The 15,737-nt window shown below is 38.0% G+C and overlaps 1 non-coding gene across 1 annotated transcript; it reads left to right on the forward strand.

Moving 5' to 3' along the window:
- The first annotated feature begins 2,611 nt into the window (after nucleotides 1–2,611).
- On the forward strand, nucleotides 2,612–2,718 carry LOC141687806 (small nucleolar RNA R71). The gene has a single exon (XR_012561287.1). It is a non-coding gene; the product is annotated as a small nucleolar RNA R71 (small nucleolar RNA).
- The last annotated feature ends 13,019 nt before the right edge of the window (nucleotides 2,719–15,737 follow it).

Consider the following 15,737-nt stretch of genomic DNA (forward strand, 5'->3'; position numbering starts at 1 on the left):
GCGATGATTCACATTATACCTTTACATCATAGTAGTGAACATGCGATTACAAAAATGCGACCCCTCATCACTGATTATGACTCTTGGAGTTCCAAACCTTGTGAATATATGCTTGTGAAGAAAATTAAGCACCACTTTTACATCATTCGTTGGCAACTCCTTAACTTCAACCCATTTTGACACATAATCAACCGCCAACAAGATGTAATGATTATTACAAGATGAGACAAATGGCCCCATGAAGTCAATTCCCCAAATATTGAAGACCTCAACCTCGAGAAGCACATTAAGAGGCATCTCATCCCTCTTAGACATATTACCCACACTTGACATCGATCACATTTCAAAACGAGTTGGTGAGCATCTTTAAACAAGGTTGGATAAAAGAAACCTGCTTATAGAATACAAGCTGTTGTCTTTTCTCCACCATAATGTTCTCCATAAGTCGTTGAGTGGCAATCTCACAAGATCCCCCCATTTTGCTGTAAGGAATACATCTCCTGATGATTTGGTCAGCTCCTTGTCGGAAAAAATGGCTCATCCCACATATACCACTTCACTTCATGCAGAAAGTTCTTCCTTTGAGCATAAGATAAGTCGGGAGGCATGATATTACTCACAAGGTAGTTCACAATGTCTGCAAACCATATTTCTTCTTCTTGCACTCCAAACAGCTGCTCATCGGGAAAAGACTCATTTATCAATGTCTTATCCAATGAAGTAGCATTAGGGTTCTCTAGACGTGAGAGATGATCAGCGGCTTGATTTTTAGTCCCCTTTCAATCCTTGATCTCTAGTTCAAATTCTTGAAGCAAAAGAACTCATCTAATCAATCTAGGCTTCGAGTACTTCTTTAAGATGAGATAACAAATTGCAGCGTGATCAATGAAAACTGTCACCTTGGTCCCAAGTAGATAAGATCGAGATTTCTCAAAACCATAGACAATAGCCAAAAGTTCTTTCTCCGTAGTAGTATAATTCAGTTGAGCACCATTTAGGGTCTTGCTAGCGTAGTAGACCACTTGAAATATATTGTTCTTCTTCTGCCCAAGAACTGCTCCAACTGCATAGTCACTTGCATCGCACATCATCTCAAAAGGTTCATTCCAATCAGGTGCAGTTATGAAAAGTGTCGTGATTAAACTCTTCATCAATGTCTCAAAAGTTGCAAGGCACCCATCATCAAACTTGAAAGGGACATCTTTCTCTAGCAAACTACACAACGGCTTCGAAATCTTAGAGAAGTCTTTGATGAAACGCCTATAGAAACCCGCATGGCCGAGAAAACTACGAATTCCCTTAACAAAAATTGGTGGAGAAAGATTCTCAATGACCCCCACCTTGGCTTTGTCCACCTCAAGACCCTTACTAGAATCCTTGTGCCCGAGAATAATGCCATGTCGCACCATAAAGTGACATTTCTCCCAATTGAGGACCAGATTGGTCTCAACACACCTCTTGAGAATGTGTCCAAGATTTTGCAAGCATTCATCAAAAAAATTTCCAAATACAGAGAAATCATCCATGAACACCTCCACATTTTGGCCAATCATATCGGAAAAGATGGCCATCATACATCTCTGAAATGTGGTTGGTGCATTACACAGACCAAAAGAAACTCGTCTGAAGGCGAAAGTACCAAATGGACAAGTGAAGGTAGTCTTCTCCTGATCTTCTGGAGCGATACAAATCTGATTGTAACCCGAATAGCCATCCAGAAGACAGTAGTACTCATGACCAACCAATCTATCAAGCATCTGGCCAATGAAGGGCAAAGGGAAGTGATCCTTCCTCGTGGCCTTGTTCAGCTTCCTATAGTCAACACTTCAGTTTTTTCAGGATTTGCAACCTTTTCAGACCTCAAAGTGATTGCCTTTACCTGCTCCTTAGCTTCCCTCTTTCCTGGAACTTCAGTGTCACTAGGTAGTGTACCAGGCTGATGATTTAGTAAGGCATTGGCAATTTGCCCAATTTGATTTTCCAAGGTCTTGATAGAAACAACTTGACTCTTGCACATAAGCTTCAACTCCTCTAGTTCAGATTTTTCATTAGATTGTTACAGCTGGAGTTGTTGTCTTGGTGCATATTGCGGTTGCTGAAAACCAGGGGGTTGTACTTCTTAGCTGGATACTGCTGATAAGGCTGTTGAACTGCATTCTGAGCATTTTTCCAACTAAAATTAGGATGATTGCGGTTGTTGGGATGATAAGTGGCTGGCACAGGCTGTTGCGAACGCTGAAAGTTGCACACGAACTGAGCTGATTCACTAGAAATTGCGCACTGGTCATTCTTATGGGCACCAGCACAAAGCTCACAGACACTAGCGATTTGATTAACCCCATAATTAGCCAAAGTGTCCACCCTCTTCGTCAAAGCCTTAAGTTGGGAAGCTATAATAGTTGTTCCATCCAACTCCAGAATTCCTGCTACTTTTCCCTGAGTCAGTCTCTGGGAAGGATTCTGGTACTCATTAGCAGCCATCAGTTCAATCAATTCATAAGCTTTATCGTAGCTCTTAGCCCACAAGGCTCCTCCTGATGCCGTATTGAGCATGGGTCTAGAACTAGCACCCAATCCATTGTAGAAACAGTTAATAATCATCCAATGAGGCATGCCATGGTGTGGGCACTTTCTTAGCATCTCCTTATATCGATCCCAAGCCTCACACAGAGATTCTCCAATTTGTTGAGCAAACTGAGTAAGAGCATTCCTGATTGTAGCAGTCTTCGCCATAATGAAGAATTTAGTGAAAAACTTTTGAGCAAGATCTTCCAAAGTGGTGATAGACCATGCTGGTAGAGAATGTAACCAACACTTAGCTTTGTCTCTCAGAGAGAATGGGAAGAGTCACAGCTTGATAGCATCTTTAGTCACATCATTGAACTTGAAAGTGTCGCAGATCTTGATGAAATCCCTGATGTGCATGTTGGGGTCTTCAATAGGAGAACCCCCAAACTGAACTGAGTTCTGTATCATCTGAATCATGCTTAACTTGATCTCAAAAGTGTTATCCCTGATGGTTAGCCTGATGATGCTTGACTGAATGTCATTGATCTTAGGCTTAGAATAGTCCATCAAAGCTTTAGGATTTTCTGCTTGATCTCCCATCTCTACTAAAACTGGTTCCTCGACTTTCTCTTCCTCTTCGACCTTCTTTTATTCATCAAAAACTTCCTTTCGAACCACCACAACTTCTTCCTCGGCTTCATCCAGTATTCTCTTACGAGTACGCGAATGTGTATGCATACACCCTCGCTAGAGTGCCTGAAATAAGACAAGGAAACGAATAAGTAACAATATCCGAGTCAGTAAACTTTAAAGACCACTGATGGAAAACACATAAACTAAAAATTAACAATGCAGTCTCCGGCAGCAATGCAAAAAACTTGTTAGTCGCTAAACACGCATTAATAATACACGCAAGTATACGCGTTCACAAATAGTATAAGATATAAATCAGATTCGTTCCCACATAGACTGGCTTGGTTAACTAATTAATTTATGCACTTAAGCAACAATGTATGGTTGTTATTCGATGCTAAGACGATAACAAATTGAGGTTGATTATAACTAAGAATTATACTAACAATTATAACTAAGGGAATAAGATTGATTAAATTAATATATATGACAAACATGGGATTCTAACTTCATTAAATACTTCATTCAATAGCCTTTTCGTTCTTAACCTTAGCATGTAATGGTGATGACACTAATCAGATAACACGAAACTGATAAACTCCAACTTTCGTTGCACGAATACCATACTATCAGACATCCACAAAAGAGATAGATGCTGAATAGACACCAATTATATTGAGACCCTATATGTCTATAGAATTTGACAACATAACGTTTTAAGCACAAGTTATCTATCTTGATTACATAGGGCAAGTAAGATGGTTAAAATTACCCACGAATCATGCATAACAAATACATGAACCTATGCTAGCATGGCAAGTTCTAAATCCTTAAATTCACTTTCGCTTCATTAAGAATTAACACACTATCTTATAAGTTCGCGACGCTCATAAGACGAATATGCACAACCAATAATAGGTTATCATACAATCACCACACACTAAGGCATCGAAACAAATTAACAAAATAAATCCATAAATAAATCCACTAGAACCCCACAATAACGATTAGCCCATATTCGAACTCATCATCAACGTGGGTTCCGATGAAAGCATGGTATAATAATTATAGTCTTTATAACGAATAATCAAACAAATTTAACACAAGAGTATAGGTTCAACAAAACAAGAAATGAGCATCCAAGATTACAACTCAAAACAAATATTCACAAGAATAAACTAGATCGTCTTCGCCTTTGTTGAATTGTGCTATTTGTCTCTTACCGTCTTCTCCTTAGCTCTGATATGTCTATGACTTGATATCTTATGAAAAATGACCTAAAGTTGTTTATATAGCATCCCCATGCATGTAGAAGTCTTTCTCTCAAAAGCCAAGCAGAAACAGGATTCTGCTATCCCGACATGGCGCGGCCGCGCGCTTGATCAGCACGGGCGCGCTGGCTCTCTGATGTTTGGGCATGGCCGCGTACTTGATCAGCACGGGCGCGCTGGGCTTCCATCAAAATTTTGACTTCTTTTTTTCTTGCAGATTTGAGCAGGTCTTCGCGAGCTTTATTCCTTGGACATTATCCTAACACCATATTAACATCAAATCAATGCTAATTCACCTGATTCTCAGACTAATGCATGAAATGCAAAAACACTAGAAAACACATTAAAACACCAATAACTTGAGTACAAATACACCAATTCAAAGCTTAATAGAGCATTATAAAGTGTCATAAATGCCACTCAACAAAGCTTTTCCAGTTGACTTGGGGTACTTAGTAGTCAGATGTCCCCTTTCATTGCAGTTGTAACAAGTCATCTTGGCTTTGTTAAACTTCATTCCTTTGGTGTACTGTCCTTCATTCTTTATGAACTTACCTTTGCCATCTCCAGAGTACTTTCGGTTAAAACCACCTTTTTGAGGTTTTGCAAATCTCATCCTTCTAAAGCCTTTCACTAGCATTGTAGCCATCTCAACAACTTGAGGATCATCCAATTCAATCTCGGAATCCTCATCGGTATCTGTGTCAGGATCTGATGAAGCCGTGTGCATATAACGCTATCAATGGAAGATCAATCCATATGACATTCAGGATAGTGACTTTCATCCATGCCCTTATAATTAAATTTTTTAACTCCCCAAAGGGTAGGGTGTTTGAAGGGACTTTAGTATGGTTCCAGGGATTTCTATAAAAAGATCTAAAAGAGGCTTCAAAATGCCACGGCCCGAGAATTATTGATGTTGAAATGGAGGATAGTGAGGGTGCAAAGAAGAGAAAGTAGGATGTGAACATTATTTCCATAGAATAGGTCCTTGAGAGATATTTTAACAACCTTGACATGTAGGTGGAACTACTCCTAGGTGCAATCATGATGGAAAACTCGCAACCTATTCTTATAATTCAAGAAGGGATTGTAGAGGAGGTTATTAGAGAAGAGGAAGATCTATAGGTGGCCACGTTGCGAGCCCGAAAAGGGAAGTGGACTTGCAGGACCACGTCAACCTTGGTGGATCTACCAGGGGGAATTACTCAAACAGCTTCTATTTTAACAGTCTTGTATATCTCTCAGAGAGTAAAGACAGTGTTTCTCCGGGTTGAAGTTTGAATGCCTCATACTGAGTCGTCATAATATCCGTCCTGTTTTCTTTGACTTCTTCTGTATCTTGCATTAAAAGCTCAATGGTATCCCACATATCCTTCGAACTATTATATCCTAGAAGTTGATGACTCATATCATTATCGGTCGATTCCACAATTATAAGTTGGAGGCTTGTGTCCAGATTTATCAACTCCTTGTCAGTCTCTGTATATTTAGACAGATCCCTGGGAGTAGACGAGGAAGAAATTCTTACACCAGTTGCAGTAGTGGATTCAACAATTACTTCCATCAAGACATAAGGTCCATTCAGTAAAATCCCAACATGAAGTGGATTCGAAGCTTTCATAAACAACATCACATTTTTCTTCCATAGGTTGTAATTATCTCTGTCGAATAGGGGAACCTTGATACTTCCAATTCTTTGGTTATTCATCATCTTGGCGGAATTAAAATTATTTAAATTTCAAAAATTTCAAGATATAAAATTTTTTGAAAAATAAAAAATTCAAGAAATTTTTCAAGAACTTGTTTCTTTCTCTAGATCTTGATTTGTATGTCAATCAACAAGCTCTGATACTAATTTTTAGTCCCAAAGAATCGTAGAAGGGGGAGGGGGTTGAATACGATACCTACAATCTTTTCCAATTCATTTCAAGTTCTTCGTTAAAATTACGGAATCAAAATAGACATGAAACAATTCAAGGAATATATCATTTTATTAATATAAACCTTGAGGTTGCTACAATCTAATCAATATATTGATTAGCTATAATAAATTCAGCAGCATAACATTATGTTTACAAGGATAATAAATGTAAAGTTTTAATGGAGTTCTCGTAAACTAAACTGTTTTGTTGAAGAAGATAACTAAATGAACTGTATTCATTTTGCTGCATATGTAGACTTTCAATTCCATTGGACATGTGGCATCTCCGTGTCCACAAAAATCCTAGAACTGCTACATTTGTTTCACTGGAAAATCAACCAAGTGTTCTATGGAGACTATAGAGTATTTTCTTGAATTTTTCTCTATGGCGACCACTGTGTTCCCCCTGTACAAGGGCTCTATGGCGACTAGAGTTTCCTTAGCACTCTGCTATGTGGTGACGACAGTGTTTTCCTAGTGTGGGAAGCTCTATGGCGACCACAGAGTTCCCTTGGCAGACTAACTGCTCTGTGGCGACCATAGTGTTTCCCTAGTGTGGGAAGCTCTATGGCGATCATGGAACATGTTTCTTCTAACTCTCCTATGGCGACCACATGGGCTTCCTTGTAGCCTTGACAACCTCTATGGCGACTAGAGAGGTATTTCCGCCTTAGAATATTTTTGCTTCTCTTAAGCCATTATACATTGTATCAATACCTTCTTCTGTAATTAAATTAAAATCCCTTCTTGTATACTGATGTTTGGTGCACTAGTCTGTTTCAAAACAGCTAGTATTGAGTGAGCTTAATTCAATTTGTCTTGAGTTTCTGAGCTGATAAAATTTGGTTGAAGATCCATTGCTTTTTCAATGAACCCTTGATCTGTAACACTTGAGATCAATTCATGTAACTGATGTTTAAAGTCCTTTGATGTCTTATTTTTCATGGCTGCTTGAACATGTTAATGAACTTCTTCACATGATCCGTTTGTGGACTTAAAGAGTCAATTGCATCCTTTGGTTCTTTGTGTTTATCCTGTCTTCATCTGTGGGGTTCCTGTTCTTCATAATTTAATATATGTTTATCTATTTGTGTTACATGTTGAGTAATAATTCCTCGATTACATATTATGTTACATTATGCTTTACAATCTCCCCCTATTTGATTGTTAGAGTTCAACAAGCAAATCCCTAAGGATAACTCAACTGATACATAGGAAAAAGTACAATCTTAAACAGATAAGAATATTAAATACATTCTGGATTACATATTCAATTCCGGATTTCATAAGTTATAAATTACAAAGAAGCGTTCCTTTAGCCTGAACAGTTACTCCATGTCTTCTTTGTCTTTGTTCTTTTCTGCTTCTTGCCTTTGCTTCCTTCTCCTTCTTGAGTCATATATAACTTTCTCTTTGTGGCTATCTTCTTAGGGCCTGAAGGTTTTGAAGGAGATGCTTTCAACTCTTCCAATCTGGTTTCTACACAATCACGAGCTTCTATTTCAAGTGCATTGACTGGTGGTGGATTATTCAGTTCATGAAGCATTATCTCAAGATATTTTACTTTAGAGCATTTGGGAACAAGATCAGACAATAGTGATGATTTTCTAGCCATGACAAAGATTGTTATCCTTTTTGGATGTCCTCGTACTCTTTTTGTATCATTGATTGATTCTTCTTCCATTACTTCATCATGTATCTTAATGATAGGAATCAAATAAACCTTATCTTCTTTGCATGTGGACAATTTTACATCCATTAAGACTTGTTGTATTGATTCTGATTCACTTATCCTGAAGACTTTAATTCTGATATTGCTTTTGTTGATTTTAAAGACTAACTCCCCGTCACTGTCAGTACCGATTATGGGTTCATTATCTTTTAGAAGATTAATTTCTTGTTCTCCATTAATGAACACCATCTCATGATAAGCCCTTGTAACCTTCTTCATGTCCTTCTCTATATATCTAATCATTTTATCATTGAGCTTGTAAGCATATAGAACTTCAGCAGCTTTGTAATCTGCTTCTGATCTTTTCACACCTGGAGCTTTCAGTTTAGCTCTTTTACTCATGAGTTGACTTTCCAGGAAAGTAAGTTATTGAAAATGATTGGTTCTTATGTGTTGGTCAGACATGGTGATGTTTTGCATCTTGCCGCCTGCAAATACTTTGATCATGAATGGATACATAAAGGCTTGAGGAGATACATTCATCATCATTCTCCAAAGTTTGTATCTGAAATATTCATTCTCAATTGATCTCAACCATGGGATTTTTGAGGCTAAGACAAACAGTTCCACAATATTCAGCTTCTTCAGTACACTGGTAGACACCTTCATTTATAGACCATCCCTGTGATTGATAGTAATTTTCCATCCATTCTTCTGAATGTTCACAGTGGTTCCAGTAATTATGCTACTGAACTAATCATAGAACTCATGGATGTTGTCATGGTTCTTTCTGTAATGCTCCGCAGTTCTCAATAGATTAGAGTTACCAGGGTCTGAATTGTGATATTTTTCTGGTTTGTCCATTTTCTTCTTTATTTCTTCCCATTTGCTTTCTTTCCTATTAGCTCGAAGATATGCCTCTCTTGCTTCTCTGTTCTCCCTTCTTTGAATGGCTCTCTGAATTCTTGCTCTTGATCTTTCCATTTCTTCTTGAATCTCTGAATAAGAGTGATTGATTTTCTCTGGAAATCCATAAAATAAATAGTCATCTGAGAAAGCATCTTCATCTTTAAACTCTTCATCTTCAGTAATGATCCTTCTTTCTTTTGTAGCCACTTCTTCAAATCTTGGCTCACACCCTACCGGGACATCACTTTCATCTATTCCATCATCCTCCAGTTCCTCTTCAAAGAATAAGGGTCTTGGAGTATATATCTGAGACAACAGATTTTTCTAAGTTGTAATGATTTGGCTCAGATGACTTGATTGCTCCCCCTGAGTTGTTAAGTTATCCTTAGTGAATCTTGACTTGAGGAGCACCCTTTCATCAATTCTCTCTTCTTTTTCCTTCTCTTCCTGTATTTCATCTTGAAACTCATCATAGGCAACTTCAGTAGTCTGAAAGGCATCTTGAAGTAGATCAACGGCAATGGCTACTTTTTCTTGTTCTTCTACCCTTTTCTCCCCCTTAGTTGGGTTATCCTTCAAAGCTGGTGTTGATTGAGCATGTAAGGTCGAGACAGGGATCTCGAGAGAAACAGGCAGTTGCTTGCTGATTGAGGTCATTGGCCCAGTACTAGAAAGAGCTGCTTTAGAAGAGACTGGGATCGGCGCTTGCTTGCTAACTGAGAGCTTTGGCTCAGTATTGGCAATTACTTTTCCTTTTCCTGTGTGAGATAGAGACCACCCAACGAATTCCCGTAAACTAGTGAATGTTGCTTGCTGATGTTCAAGTTGTTTGGAAAGACTGGCGATTTGATGATCCCTAAGAGATAATTCATCCTTGAGATATTGATCCTTAAGAGCCAGCTGTTCTTTGAGATAACTATCTTTAAAAGCCAACTGCTCTTCAAGGTAGGATTCGGTGACATGGTTTGACAGATCTATGGGTGTATTTTGGATGGTGGGTGTCTCACAGGCTTCTCGCAGTATATCACTCATCATTATGTCACTCAATTTGGGGTGATGTATGTCACTCATTCTCACATATGCACTCCGCTCAGAGCTTCGAGTTCCAAATGTACCTGCATAAGACACTGGAGACATCCGTAAGGAGATCAGCAGTGGTGCAATGGGAGTTTGCAATTCTCGATCCTTGTCTGAGACAAGTTGTCTGTCATCACTAGATGACTCATCCAGAGTTAAAATCTTTGGAAGGAGCACTGGGACCGTAATATTTGGCATCTGATCCCTAGCTTCCCCTTGCATCTGTGAAGACATATTCCCCTTAGGCTCACTAGTGAAATCTAGTTTATTGCCAATGGGTTGTCGATCTGCGCCTATGTCAGATCCACTATCCGCAGATGCATCCAGGGTTATCTGTCCTGGGGAGGTAAGTGTTGTGCTAGATTTGGCAGTGATTACAACACTCTCTCCTAACACATGTGAAGGCATATGGTCCGTTGAGGGACCTTGAAAAGGATATTCTAACCGTAATATGGTCGAATGTCCTGTGACTGTCAATTCATCATCACCATATAATGCTCTTCTAATAGACGCATGTAAAGCTTGTAGATCTTGGATAGTTTAGGGTATGTTTGACTCATTACAGAATGTCGTGGCTGATGGGCGAATTTCAATAGATCTACCTTGTTGAGAAGATAGATCTAGTAACTAGTTAGTTGCTTTTTTTAGCCAGGGAATCATGTTGAGAAGATATCTGGAGGTTTACAATTGTCTCAGGAGATATACTGATTTGCTTTAATGGAGACAGAGTTGCGGGTTCTCTCAAAGTACCTTCCTTATTTGCTGCATCAAGTGCAGTTTCTCCCTCTATATGCATTGGGTCCTTGTGCGCCATGGTGTGGGCTAAGAGAGTTGAAGGTTTTTGATTTGGCTCTAGAGGGTGGTTATGAATTTGAGGTATACCAAACTCACTACCTCTCCTATCTACTTGTTCAACAAGCTGCTGTGTGTGATAAGTGTCAAGATTTAATTGATCTATACTAATGAAATCAGAACATGCTTCATAAGTATTACTCATAGCAGATGCACCCATACCTAAAAAAGTTGGTCTATAGACAGATGTATTTGAGTGGATAGACTCAGCAGTTTCCGGATGTTGTCTAGCAGCTTCAGGTTGAGGTTTCTGAGCATTTTTAGGTGCAGCTTCTTGCTGTGGTTCAACTTCAACCTCTGCTTGATCAAAATCCTCAGGCTCAGGTTGATCTGCTTCTTCATTAGCATCATCTTCAGGTTAATGAGCATTGTTCTCCTGTTGTGCATTATCAGCTTGAGGCTCATCTTCATTGTCTCCATCTTCATGTTGAGCATTGATAATGGCAAAGACATATGTCATGTATTCCGTTAGGTATGCAATGTTGGCATTTGGATAGTTTCATTTTCTGAGCAGTTTAGACACTATCAACGGGGACATGATGGGGGAATCTTCCAGAATGTCACTGTGAGTTGATGCCTTTTGTGCTTCTGACAGTTTTTCATTTAGCACAATCTGGAGAAACCTTGTATATAAGATGAAGTCTTGTTGCTGAGTTTAGTTCTCCAGAATTTGCTCCATGAATAAATGCTCAAAGTTGATGCGAAGATTATTTGCGACAACAACACCAACCACTCGATTGAAATGAGTCAGTCCATGGAATCCAGCAGTCTTGGAAGCCAAGCAGTGAGATAGTATGTTGAAGAACAAATTCCATTCTTTGGGAAGATGACTCTTGTTGAAGGGCATCGAAGTAATTATGAGGTAGCTGAAGAAGTTCATTCAAGTTGTCCTCTGTGTTTCTGATTGTCTCATTGCCAATAACAAAAGAAAAACTAAGTTGTTCATCATCGGAGAAGTCTGTTGTTGTTCTGTGCACAAGCCTGAGAAGCTCAACATTTAATTTGACATTAGTAGTTAACGCGAAGCGCATAATGGAATGTTCGTTTAGAAAAAGGATCCACGGTTCAAAATAGGCCATCTTAGATGGATCCCGTTCAATAATCGAGATAAAATTTGTTTTTAGAATCTGAATATTATCCGCCATTTAATTAAAAATGAGAATAAAATTTGGATTTAAAACAACTAAGATTGTGCCCTTCGAATTACAATTAACAAAAAATGTAACGAAATTATTAACACACACTTTGGTTTAGTTAACCAAACAGAGAAAAAAACTATAATTTTATAATCAGTTACCCCAACTTAACCAAACACAGTCTTAATACCCACGAACTAGGTCACATGATCTCTGAAAAACTATGGTGAAACTTGTGGATTTTGGTATCAAACTGATCTTTATGAAGTGGGCTACCTAAAACTGTAAACGTTATGAATTTTGGCAGCAATTTGATAGGGTAATGATCAAAAAAAATTCCTTATCCTCTCTTCCAACTAGTCATCTTTTCTTGTGTGTATATATCTAGAAATAAACAGAGGTGTGTGTATATACTGACAAACAACAAAAGAAATTTTCTCTAAGTGTTGTGTTCTGTGGCGACCACAGTATAAATGATACTCTCCTGTGGCGGCCACAAGGAGACAATAGCTTAGAATTATTCTAAGTACTTCCTCTGTGGCGACCACATGAGAAATATGCTTAGAAATAATCTAAGTACCCTCCTCTGTGGCGACCATGAGGAATATGCTTAGAAATATTCTAAGTACCCTCCTTTGTGGCGACCACAGGAGGAATTCACTTAGAATTTTTCTAAGGTAACTTCTCGGTGGCGACCACAGGAGAAGTATACTTAGAAATTTTCCAAGTTCTCTGTGGCGACCACTAGCACTTGAAAATTCCTGATAAATCACAATTATTTTTCACAACTATACAATTATTATCATTAAATTGATAATACCATATTTTTATGAAAAATTATTATGCTACAGTTAAGATTAATTTAAATGGACCGCTTTAAATGTAACTTATTTAAAGTCCACTGAAATTAATAACTCACAACTTTGATAGAAAAATGGAAATAATTATCATTGAATTGATAATATTTTAATCTTTCTAATTTAAAGATGTGCTACAAAGTTCTATTCATAACTTAACCAACATGATTAATTTATTTTCAAACTTTTTATCAATATAAATGTGCCAAAACATGTATCTATTAGATGCAAGCACATAAATATTTGAATTATGAGAAATAAGTAATGGCATGTAAATTCAGATGTCCTCAAAATATTGAAATTTAATAACAAGTGAATTTAATCAAGAAAAAATGCAGTTTCTGACTTCTAATTTATTAATTAGAAAGATTTAACATCCCGGGTTCACTAACCAACTTAGAGAAAGTGTTTTCATCAAGTGGTTTTGTGAAGATGTCTGCAATTTGATCCTCTGTGGGCATAAAATGTAGTACCATAGTGCCATTAATGACATGCTCTCTGATAAAGTGATACCGGATATCAATATGCTTTATTCTTGAATGTTGAACTGGATTGTTAGAGATTGCTATGGCATTAGTGCTGTCATAGAATATTTGAATTTTTGACACTAACAGACCATAATCCCGAAGTTGGTTGCTCATCCACAATAGTTGAGCACAACAGCTTCCAACAGCTATGTATTCTGCTTCAGCAGTTGATATGGATACTGAATACTGCTTCTTACTGTGCCAGGATACCAATCTTCTTCCAAGAAACTGACATCTTCCTGAGGTACTTTTCCGGTGAATCTTACAACCTGCAAAATCTAAATCTGTATAGCCAACTAGGTCAAAACCTGTACCTTTAGGGTACCAAATACCAAGATTTGGAGTCCCTTTAAGATATCTAAATATTCTTTCAACAGCTATAAGATGAGACTCTTTTGGGTCAGCTTGAAATCTAGCACATAAGCATGTTATAAACATAATATCTGGCCTACTTGATGTGAGACAAAGTAACGAGCCTATCATACATTTGTAGCTTGTGATGTCAACTTTCTTACCAGTTTTGTCCTGATCAAGCTTAGAGGCTGTTGGCATTGGAGTCTTTGCCAGAGTTAAATCTTTCAAATTGTACTTCTTGATAAGTTCTCTGATATACTTAGATTGACAAATAAATATACCATCTTTCCTTTGACTCACTTGTAATCCAAGAAAGTAGTTCAGCTCTCCCATCATGCTCATTTCATACTTACTCTGCATTAGCTTAGAAAAACTCTTGCAAAGATCATTATTAGTAGAACCAAATATAATGTCGTCAACATATACTTGAACTAATATCATATCAGATTTATGCATTTTATGAAATAGGGCTTTATCTATAACACCTCTAGTAAAACCATTTTCAAGTAAAAACTCAGAGAGAGTGTCATACCATGTCCTTGGAGCTTGCTTAAGACCATAGAGAGCTTTGAATAGGAAGTATACAAAATCATCCATATTTGGATCTTCAAAACCTGGAGGTTGTTCCACATACACTTCTTCTTCTAGCTCGCCTCTTCATATCCATTTGATAAACTTTGAAGTCTGAATGTGCTGCGAATGACAGAAACATCCTGATTGCCTCAAGTCTAGCTACTGGTACATAGGTTTCATCATAATCTATACCCTCTTCTAGAGAGTAACCTTTAGCTACCAATCTGGCCTTATTTTGGTCGGGGCACCAGCTTCCATACCTTCTGCCTCTCAAACTGATTGAGTTCTTCTTGCATAGCAATAACCCAATATAGATCTTCAAGTGCCTCATCCACTTTCTTAGGTTCCATTTCTGAAAAAACCCCTAAAAATGACATTCACTCTGAGTGGCATGTCTAGTTCTCACTCCTGTGTCAGGATCACCAATGATCAACTCAAAGGAATGGTCTCTGTTCAAAACTCTTTGTCGAGGCAGATAAGATCTTGATGTTTCCCCTTGTTCAGCATGCTGTTGAGTGTGAACTATAGATCCGCTTCCTGCTCCCCCTGAGTTGTTGCCACATTGACTTGATGATTCTGATCTTTGTGTGGTAGTTCTTGAAGGTGTACATGTATGATTATCATAATCATTGTTTCCACCATTACCACCACTTGATCCGGAATCAGTTTTTCCATGTACTGTAGGTATATCTCTATCAATCTCAGGTTCTTCTATATCCAAAGGATTATCTGACAAGTTCTCAAATTCCAGAGATTCAGAATCCTTTTATCTTTGTCGGCTTGCTAACTTGGTGTCGTCGAATGTTACATTAAGGATTTCAATCACCTTCTGATCAGTAATCATATAAACCCTGTAAGCTTTAGATTTCATAGAATAGCCAAGAAAAATGCCTTCTTCAGCTTTAGCATCAAACTTTCCTAGATGCTCATTTCCTTCTTTTAGCATAAAACATTTAGCTCCAAACACATGAAAGTATTTCAGTGTTGATTTCAGCCATAATCTCATAAGGAGTATTGTCATGATCTTTATTAATCAGGGTACGATTTTGAGTATAACACGCTGTGTTGACAACTTCAGCCTGGAAGTAGGTGGGAAGTCTTGCTTCACTTAGCATAGTCCTTGCTGCTTCAACCAAGGTTCGATTTTTCCTTTATACTACTCAATTTTGTTGTGGAGTTCTTGGGGCTGAGTACTGTCTCAAAATACCTTTCTCTATACAGAATTCATTTAGAAATGCATTCTTGAATTCTGTCACATTGCCTGATTTGATATTTCTTATAGGTAATTTTGCTTCCAACTCAATCTTCTTTATAAGATCCACTATCAGCTGAGGTGCTTCATCCTTGGACTGCAAGAACAACCCTCATGTGTACTTGGAGTAATCATCGACTATCACTAAAGCATATCTTCTCCTTGATAGTGACAGTATATTCACTGGACCAA

The sequence above is a fragment of the Apium graveolens genome, chromosome 9, assembly GCF_009905375.1.
Source record: "Apium graveolens cultivar Ventura chromosome 9, ASM990537v1, whole genome shotgun sequence".
Lineage (NCBI taxonomy): Eukaryota > Viridiplantae > Streptophyta > Magnoliopsida > Apiales > Apiaceae > Apium > Apium graveolens.